Below are 9,787 nucleotides of genomic sequence, written 5' to 3'. Positions count from 1 at the left end.
TGGCCCTTGGTAGCAGCTTTGGCCCAGATATCCTAGCTCCAGGTGGTACTCACGGCCACTCAAATCAGGATGGATCTGGCAGCAGCATGGCCCCTAGACATCAATAAGGTCACAGGTTGCAGGCCAAATCCTAGGCTTCGTGTGGCCTTTGGTGGCAAAATGGACCACGGACCAACATAGACCTCTCAGCTCCAGTAGGATCATGGACCCAAACGTGGTTCTTAGAGGTGTTCCAGACAGGAGGCACAGACATCAGCACAGGCCCTGGCCACTGTAGCATCAGGGGCCCAGACATGGCCTTAGCAATAGACTGGCCAGGACATCACCATGACCCCAGGAGTTGAGCATACCTCTCCCATCAGTCTACTCATCAACACCTTCACCATGGCCCTGGGTGGCAAGCAGGCTTCCAATATCCGCCACTCTACACCAGCTTCATTTCTTCCTTTCTACCTCTTTCCACTGTGCATGAACTATTCTGCTTTCCTTTCTCTCCCATTTCTCCACCACATATTTGCTTATCAAAAGGAGGCGCACCTGCCTGGCTCTGCAAGGAACCAGATGGGCCCATGGGTGTCTTCCTGCCAGCCTGGGTCTTGAGGACCCCAGTTGGCTAGTACCCATCTGAGCAGAGCACTTAGCAATTTTTGTTTTCAAATTCTGGCAGACATAAGAGATGAATGCACAGCCTCTGATGCCCATTCATCTATGAGATTTGGCAATGAACTCCTTGCTGATTTGAAAAATTATATCAATGTAGCTACTTACATGACTGGGTGTTGTGGAATATTAGTTTAAGATGTGTTGCATTCTTTTATGCTGTATGAATCCTGATCTTGTCTTTGTTGTTGTGAACTTCTCTCAATCACTGAGAGATGAGTTCTGGGGTCCCCAGCTATATGTCCTAAAATCTATTTTTCTGTACAACATACCTCATTTTGAAGTCAGACATTAACCTTCTGCATGGTGGCAGTGGTTCTCAGCCTGTGGGTCAGTTTTCCTGCACATCAGATATTTACATTATGATTCATCACAGTAGTAAATTATAGTTATGAAGTAACAACAAAAGTAACTTTATGGTGGGGGTCATCACAACATGAAGGACTGTATTAAAATTGTATTAAAGGGTTGTAGCGTTCAGAAGGTTGAGAGCCACTGTCTAGAGGAGAGTGTGGTGTGTGTAGTGTGCTTGTACCATCAGGGAGCAGAACTTGATTTTGATTCTCAGATTTGAATGTCTGAAGTTCCCAGGTTACTCTGGAGAATACCACGTGACTTCTGAGTGACAAATAAGATGATTAAAATGGATACTTTAGAGACACTCCCTGAAATGCTTCCTACTCTTTTTCATTGGTTGGACACAGAAGTGTTAAACTGTGAAGTGGTTTGTTTTGTTTTGTTTTTCTGAAGAAGGCCTTCCTAAAAAAAACAGAAGACAGCTTAACTGGAAATTAATTAACTTGGGTCCTCTGCAGAGTTGACACTTTGAGCTTATTTTAAAATTTCTTCTGTCTGTGGGACAAAGTCTTCCTCCTTGATGGAAAACTCTTCTGTTGCTTTTAGTCTTTCCTCCTACAGCAACACTATCTTCAGAGGAGGGACAAGGTCCTTAGAGTCAGGAATTATGCAACTTCCTGTGTTTGAGAAAGTGAAACTCAGAAGTTTTATAGGACAAAGCAGGCAGTAGAAAGAGAAGATTCTGACTAGCCTAGCTTCAGAGAAGATCCCAGACCTGTCCAGAGGCCTGAATGCTGTACAGTTTCAACTGTGCTCTTCCCTGAGTCACCACCGGTGTTGAGGTGGGCTCTGCAGTGATGCAGCTGCTGTGAACTCATCCCAGCTCCTGTAAGTAACTCCTCACCACACTCCTGCGAGTGACCTCCAAGAAATACAGTGGTTCCCAAGTTGGAACTTTGTGCTGTTGGAAATTTGGTCTGTCGTAGGTTTACTTTCTGCTGTGAGTGTGTGTTTTCATAAGACCCAATTGGTTTGTGTGATCATGTCTTGGTTTGATATCAGCAGACAGAGTGGAACAGTGTGACAGGCTTTGTCTGCACAGCTGTTGTTCTCCTGGGTGTGTGGATGCCGGCTTTGTGAAAGACACTGTAGAAAAGTGGAAAAGAACTAACTTTACAACCACTGATCAGACCCCAGTCTGGAGTGGAGGTGCAGAACACAGGGAATCTGAGGAGGTGGCCTTATGTGGTGGTTTGAAGAATGGCCCTCATGTATTTGAATGCTAAGCCATCAGGGAAAGGCATTACTCAGAAGGATTAGGAGGTGTATCCATGCTGGGGTAGGTGTGGCCATGTTGGAAGAAGTGTGTCATTAAGGGTGGGCTTTGAGATTTTAAGAGCCCAAGCCAGGCCCAATGTCTCCTTCTCTTTCTGTGCCTGTGGATCCTGATGCAGAACTCTCAGGTACTTCTTCAAGAGCATGTCTGCTGCATGCTGCCATACTCCCTGCTATGATAAGAATGGACTAAACCTCTGAAACTTTAAGAAAGCCCCAATCAAATGCTTTCCTTGATAAGAGTTTGCATGGGCCAGGAGGTGGTGGCACACACCTTTAATCCCAGCACAATTATGGCCCCTGGTCTCCCAGACTTTCCCTAACAGCAACAGAAGACACAAAGTCCTAGAGCTGTTCTGTTCAGCAGACTGCACAAACAGGCAGGAAGTCCTAGTGAGGATGCACACATGCACTCTCCTGTGTGCATGTGAGCCTGAAACCTAAAATTAATAATAATTTTTAAAGGTGCTTTTAACAAGTTTGCAATAAAATTACTCTAAAAAATGCAAAAGAGATGCTAAAAAAAAAAACTCTTTCTCTCCATCCCCACACCCAAAACTTGCCCTGTGAGGTCGACTCCTGGAGGTTTGGGGACCTCCTTTCCTGTCCCCTTCAACAGCTTCCTCTTCCCTTCTCCTCTCTGCCTCTTCTACCACCTGTTCTCTTCCTCTCTCACAGTCCCCCACCCACTTTCCCCTTCCTGCCACTCCTAAGGCTTGGATTTGTCCTTGAATGGCTGGGATCCTTTCTCATTCAGAACACCTCACTGGAAGATTTGCTGGACATGAACATGAGCCCTCCAGAGCACAGAACAGGCTTTGTAGTTGTGAACTAAAGTCACAAACTTGGCACTTTGCTGGATTAGATAGAATACATGTCAGTTACCTGTAGGAAAAATCCACTTTGAAATGTGATGCAAGTAAACTGTTCTCCTAAAGCAGGAAAAGGGAATTATGAAGGTGATTTAAAGAAAGCATCCTTGATACAATTACTTCCAAATATGCACCAATAAATAATAATAATAATAATAATAATAATAATAATAATAATAACAACAATAATTATAAATGTCAAGTATTTACACACAGGCCTTCAGATTTTAGTAAAGAAAACCTTTTTTTTTTTACCTCTTACAAGTGTGTCACCATAGTATTCATTAGACAAGGTCTCTAAGAGCCTTGGGATTCACCAAGTAGGCTAGACAGGCTTGCCACTGACCCCAGGGTTCCGCTGTCTCTGCCTTCTTAGTACTGACAATAAAAGCTCACAGCACCATGCCTGGCTCTATTACAGGAGTTCAGGGATCAAACCCGAGTCCTCGTGGTTGTGAAGCAGGCCCTCTACCACTCAGCTGTCTCCCCATGCTTTGGACACACAGGACTTTTAGTAGTCAGCAAACAGCCAGGGTTTTCTGGAGATAATGCCCATGTGCCCCAGGAATGGCTTGCAGAGGCTGGTTCATACTGCAAGAAATAGAAAATCCAGAACTTCTAAAGCTGGTAGTGAAATGTGTGTAAAGACTCAGAGATGTGTCAAAGAGGAGGTGATATGAAATATGTCCACTTCATTCTATGGAGAAGCATGGATGATTCTTGTTTACCAAGCATGGCAATGATGCCCAGGGAGAAGGGCACAGGCCTGGGCAGATGCCCAGGGATGAAAACTACACAGGTCCAGGGTTGTGGTGTTTGAATGAGAATGGCCCCATAGGCTCATATATCTGAATGCTTGGTCATCAGAGAATCCAGTACCTTAGAGGGATTAGGAGTGTGGCCATGTTTGAGTAGGTGTGACCTTATTGGAGGAAGTGTGTCATTGGAGGTATGCTTTGAGGTTTTAAAAAGCCCATGACAAGCCCAGACTCTTCCTCTTCTTGCTGCCTTTGGATCTGGATATAGAACTCTTAGCTACCTTATCTGACTGTGTATCACCCTACTCCCCACCATGAGGATATTGGACCAAATCTCTGAAAGTGTAAGCAATCCAAAATTAAATGCTTTCTTTTATAAGAGTTGCCATGGTCATGGTATCTCTTCACAGCAATAGAACACTGATCAAGACAATGTTTCTCACATATGTTGCTTTTGGTAGAGTGTTTTATCTTAGAAACAGAATGAAACCAGAACACATGCCAGATCCCTGGACATACTGCAGTGCTCCAGGGATGGCTTCCTGGAACTGGACAGGAGATAGCCCACTCTACAGGACAAAGAAAATCTAGGCTGGTTAAATCTGGTAAAAGGGTGGTGATCAAAAATTTCAGAGAAGTGCATCTGCCAGAGTGAATGTAACAGCAAACATTTCCAGGGTGTGTGTGCAGAGTCCATGTTCCCCCAGTGGGATGCTGGAGCACCCCTGTTGAGAAGCACAGTGAGCATGACCAGGGAGAAGACACCAGCATTGTTGGAAGCTCAAGGATGTTGATGGCTCAAGGCTGGGGTTGGTGTTAGAAAACTATTTCTAACTTGGAACCCCAGCAGGAGGTACAGAAAATCCCATCAGGGGGAGTGGTCAGGAGGCAGTAACATCAATGTCAGTGGTTTATTGATGAGGAAGGGGGACCCACCTTGAAGCCTAACTGCTTAAGGGGGTCATGGCTAACAGAACACAGAAATCCTAAATAGAGATAGCTGGTTAGCCAACCCAGATGTGGCTGGATTTTAATAATTAAAGACAGAATAGATGATCAAGAAGCTGAGAACTGCTGTCCCATGAAAACCCCAGACTCCTGTGTGCATTGTTTAAACTGAACCATTTGGGCTAGAGAGGTGGTGCAGTGGTTAAGGACACTTATTCCTTGCAGAGGATCGAGTTTTGATTCTCTGCAACCACAGATTGTAGCTCACCAGTGTCAGAGTCCACTCTAGTCAGCCCTGAGTAGCTGAGGTGCTAATCCACAGATTGCTACCTGGCTGAAAAGGAGCTGGAAGACACTTTATGGATGAGAAAGTGGGAAAGGTATATGTGCAGGGGAGGGGGGCTGAGCAGGCTGGTGGTTGATGAGTCTCATGGGAATGGAAGCTGAGCTTGGTGGTACAGATCTGTAATCCCAGCCCTTGACAGACCCAGGGAGGGGAAGAGATTGATGAAAATTCTATGGTGTGAAATCCTGCTGCAAAATGAAACAACAGCAAGAATAAAAGGGGAGAAAGTGAGAAGTGGGTGGTTGGGGCTGCCTTGTCCCTGGAAGCATCTATTGTGATCTGGTGGGAAAATATGGTGGAGTCATGGGAAAGAAAGTTCAAGGGCAAATTGGTTCAGGAATGGTGGAGGGCTTGTGAGGAATCCCCTGGGAAGGCAGTCTTCAGAGCACAGACTGCCTCAAATCCAAGGGAGCTGTCTGAGCTTCTTAGCAGGGTCTGGCACTGTGCCCATCACCTCCAAGCCTCCTGACTTGGTTTAGGTTTCCTGTGGCTGAATGCTGTGGTGTCACCACTGATTCCCCTCTGGCATCTTGCCCTTCCTATTTGTCCCAGTTGGGTAACTTTCTCGCTCCCCTCCCCTACCCGCATGGTAGAGGCGGGGCCAGGGACAGTGCCCTTGCTTTGTTTCTGAGGCAAGGTAGAGGTGGAGTGAGGGACAGTGTAGAGGCGGGGCGAAGGGCGGTGTAGAGGCGGGGCGAAGGACAGTGTAGAGGCGGGCGAAGGCGGTGTAGAGGCGGGCGAGGGACGGTGTAGAGCGGGCGAAGGGCGGTGTAGAGGCAGGGCGAAGGGCGGTGTAGAGGCGGAGCGAGGGACGGTGTAGAGGCGGGGCGGGGACGGTGTAGAGGCGGGGCGAAGGGCAGGGTAGAGGCGGGCGAGGGACAGTGTGGGCGCTGTGCTTCAGAGGCAGGGTAGAGCGGGGGGGGGGGCGGCGGGGACAGTGCTGGGGCCCGGTTTCAGAGGGTCCAGGAGCTTCCCGGAGGAGGACTGCTACCCCGTGATTCAACAGCCTGCTCCCCACGCTCCACTCCCCGCGCCCCTCCAGTTAGTTCAAGGCGAATCAGCCGCGGTCAGTGTGGACTGCAGACAGGTCAGTAGAACCAAGAAGCGCAGAGCCTTGGTGGAAAGATAGCGCTCGGCGGCTGCGTTCTTTGCCATATCCTGAGCAACAGGTTAGTAACAGGAGCAGAGGAGAGAAGCGGTGACAGGACAGTGCTGCTCTGCAGAGGACCCAGCGTTTTAAATTCCCCTTTGGAGCGCGGTAGGATGCTGGTAGTCCCTCCCTCTAGGAGGCGGAGAAAGAGCTATCAATCTGTCAATCTGTAGGATGCTGGTAGTCCCTGCCTCTAGGAGGCGGAGAAAGAGCTATCAATCTGTCAATCCTGTCCGTGTCTGGGCCACAGGTTGGTGTCTGTGTACCTAACTGGAGGCCAGTCGCAACCACAGCCAGTCCCGACCACAGCAACTTGAGTGAAACACTAGATGTATTTCAGAATCTTTGTCAAAGACCTCCTTTAGCATCAGCCACACCACCAGTCTCCCTCTCAATCTCCTCTCCCCCTCCAGCTGGCCCTTCTGCCCTTCCCACCACTGCCTACATCTCAATCCCAGACTCATTTTCTCCACCAGGAACCTTCCCCTCAACCCTGTCCTGTACCCTCATTTTAATTATCCTAATTCTTGACCCAGTGGCCCAGCACTCCCATCCACTTACTGCCCTGGTCATCCTCCCCTCCCCCACCTCTATCTTTTTCCTTTACCCCCACCCCCGCCACACACACACACACACACACACACACACACACACACACACACACGCACACGACAATTACTATCTCCTCAGAAAGCTGTGCTTTTCTCCTTAACTCTGACACAGGAACCTAAGATCTTCAAGAAAGTTCTGCAATCCCAAAATTATTTCAATTAAAAGCAGATTCTGGGCCTGCAGAGATGGTTCAGAGGTTAAGAGCACTGACTGCTCTTCCAAAGGACCCATGTTGGAATTCCATTCCCTCTTCTTCATTGTTTCCTGAGCCTTAGGCGTGGGAGTGTTTTGAAGATGTGTCCCTTGGGACTGGGCTCCACAACTCTGCATTTTGGTTGGTTGTGGTTTTCTGTAGTGTCTCCATCCTTTGCAAAGTGAAGTTTCCTTGATGGGGGTGAAGAATACATTTACCCCTGTGTTTAAGGACTAATGTTTATAGATTGTTGTTAGAGATCATGCTGGTTTAGTAATTTCTGGTTGTAGACTCTCCTCCAATAACCATGACTTCAGCACTGATCACTTAGCTAGGTTTCCAGTACCAGGCATGAGATCCCTCTTGCTGAGAGGTCTTAAGTTCAATGAGAGCTGCTGGTTACCACCAAGATAACCACAACTGCACCTGTAAGGGTTATGGTGATACACTGCTCACTGATGTGATCCATAGGCATCAATAGCTTGGTGGGACTGTTGGATGCCTCCCTCCTTTGGAAGCTTGCATGGCACCTCAGGAGCCATGAAAGCTAGTCCCTCAGGGAGCTGACATTAGGTCAGTTCAAGCACAGGGGACTCTGGGCCCTGTTTCTAAAGTGCATGGGGTCTTCAGCAATAGGAATTAATTCCACCTCTGAAGTAACAAGGACAACAGCAATAGGCTGTATGTAGTGGGAGCCTCTGGACAGCCTGTTGGAGAGCCCTGGCCAACAACTCAGGAGAGGGCTTCTCTTGCCCGATATTGGGGTTTTGTTAGGTTAGTCTCCTAGAGGCAGTGCTGTTGGCTCACATGAAAAAAGTTCATTGAAACTATATACATATAGTTATACACTGAACTACATTTGTTATTTTTTTTAGGTAAAAGTTAACAGTATGACCCCTTGTGCCCTTTCTAAACATCATATTGTCATTTTATCTTCCTCCCTACTTCTCCTGTATTTATCTCCCGCCCTTTCACTAAGAAGACCTCATTTTCCATATTCCCCTATCAGCTACATTGTATCAATTCTGAAATTCCCCTTTACCCTCCCCCACTTCTTCTGCACTGACCTTCTTCCTCCTTAAGTACCCCCTTCTCTTGTTCCTGTCAGATTATCTAACACTTAGGAAATCTTACTGAGCTCACACTCAAGACTCTAGTTCTGCCCACTCTTGTCCATCTCATACTTTTTGGATCCTCAGAGTCTACAGCCCTCCCTTGACATGGACTCTGACTAGACCCTGAGACTCACTATCTGTCTCAGTGTTTTATCAAGGTGACATCTGGAGTTCCCAGACAAACAAGCCTTTTCAGTCACCTCCTCAGGTTAACATGGGAGACTGGATCTATCTTAACATCCTCCCACAGGACAAAAGGCCACTAGAATCTGTCTGAATTGGATCCTGTCAGGTTCTCACAAGTCCACCTACAGTCAGCTTCAAGGCCTACCAATGTGGATTCATCTGTGCGGAGTTAAGATGCTCCATCCACAGAGTCTCCACTGCTCTGTTCTTTTGAGACTCCTGCAGACCTGTTTCCTCTTCCAGTGAGATCTAGTCCACTCAGTGGGTTCTGGGGCTGGAACTCAGTTGTTTTGATGTCAATTAGGATTTTTAATGCAGTGATGAAACACCATGACCAAAGCAACTTGATGAGGAATGGGTCTATTTGACAATGTATCTCCAGTCACAGTCCTTTGCGGGAAGCCAAGGCTGAAACTCAAGCAGGGCAGGAACCTGGAGGCAGCAGCTGATGCAGAAGCTGTGGAAAAGTCCAGATTACTGGCTTGCTCTTCGTAGTTTTCTCATAGAACCCAGGACCACAAGCACAGGGTTGGCAACATCCGCAATCGACTGGGCCCTCCCACATCAATCATTAGTCAAGAAAATGCCTTCTAGGCTTGCCCACAGCCCAATATTCTGGTCTCATGGAGGTTCCCTCCTCTCAGATGATTTTAGTTTTCTGCCAAGTTGACATGAAACAAGCCAGCACATCATGCTAGGAGGCAAGTGTTTTTACCGACTCAACCATCCTACCCAATAGCATTTGTAAGTTTGCTCTGCATCTTTGGTCTGTGCTTTCTCACCCTGAGACACTCCTCAGTAGTCAAGACTCAGCTTCCTGAGTTCACTGATGCAATTCTGCAATCTCTCTCCTCCTATTCGCTTGATGTCCTAAAGGACAACTCAGTTTTGAGAATTTATTAGAGACCCCTCCCCTTTTTTTTTCTTCTGGCAGATGGTGTAGACTATTCCTAGACTGCGGTTGTCACTCTAGTTATGGTCCCTGCTTTCACTTCTCTACAAAGACCAAAATGTGGTGGTGGAACTGTAGTTGGGGCCTTACTCAATGGCTCCTTACACATTCCTCTGTGTTAGGGAATCAGCACTCCCCAGATGGGCAATTCCTTTTCCTATACCTGTCCTAAGATTTTCACAGTCTCCCTTTGTGGTGGTTTGAATAAGAATGGCCCTCAAAGGCTCAACTATTTAAATGCATAATCACCAGGGAGTGGAACTGTTTGATAGGATTAGAAGGATTGGGAGGTGTGGCCTTGTTGGGAAGGTGTGTCACTAGGCTGAGCTTTGAGGATTCCAAAGCCCATGCCAGACCTAGTCT

Source organism: Peromyscus leucopus, unplaced genomic scaffold, assembly GCF_004664715.2.
Source record: "Peromyscus leucopus breed LL Stock unplaced genomic scaffold, UCI_PerLeu_2.1 scaffold_1535, whole genome shotgun sequence".
Classification (NCBI taxonomy): domain Eukaryota; kingdom Metazoa; phylum Chordata; class Mammalia; order Rodentia; family Cricetidae; genus Peromyscus; species Peromyscus leucopus.
Note: the sequence above shows the minus strand (reverse complement) of the source record.